This window comes from Theobroma umbraticum, unplaced genomic scaffold, assembly GCF_002168275.2.
Source record: "Theobroma umbraticum cultivar Fairchild unplaced genomic scaffold, ASM216827v3 scaffold_95.0, whole genome shotgun sequence".
NCBI lineage: Eukaryota > Viridiplantae > Streptophyta > Magnoliopsida > Malvales > Malvaceae > Theobroma > Theobroma umbraticum.
The window spans coordinates 3,480,664-3,480,947 of record NW_018397257.1 but is presented as its reverse complement, the minus strand read 5'-3'; positions in this window follow the sequence as shown (position 1 = coordinate 3,480,947).

Here is a 284-nt window from a genome sequence, read left to right as displayed (position 1 = left end):
AATTAAATTAAGTTCATTAAGCAAGTGTGCTAATGTGGCTATGTATGGTAATTAGCGTATGTCTACTCGAATCGCGAATCAAATCACCTAAGTGACGTGAACATATACTATTCAAACCTTAGTTCAATTTAAAATCTCTCTGTTGAGTCTCAATTAGATTCACAAATTAATTAATTGTTGGCCAAGCAATCAAAAGCATTAAGCACAGATTTGAATAAGCAAACCTACACCCATGCATGATAAATAAAAGAGAAACTAATATTCAAACTACATGTTGAAATCCA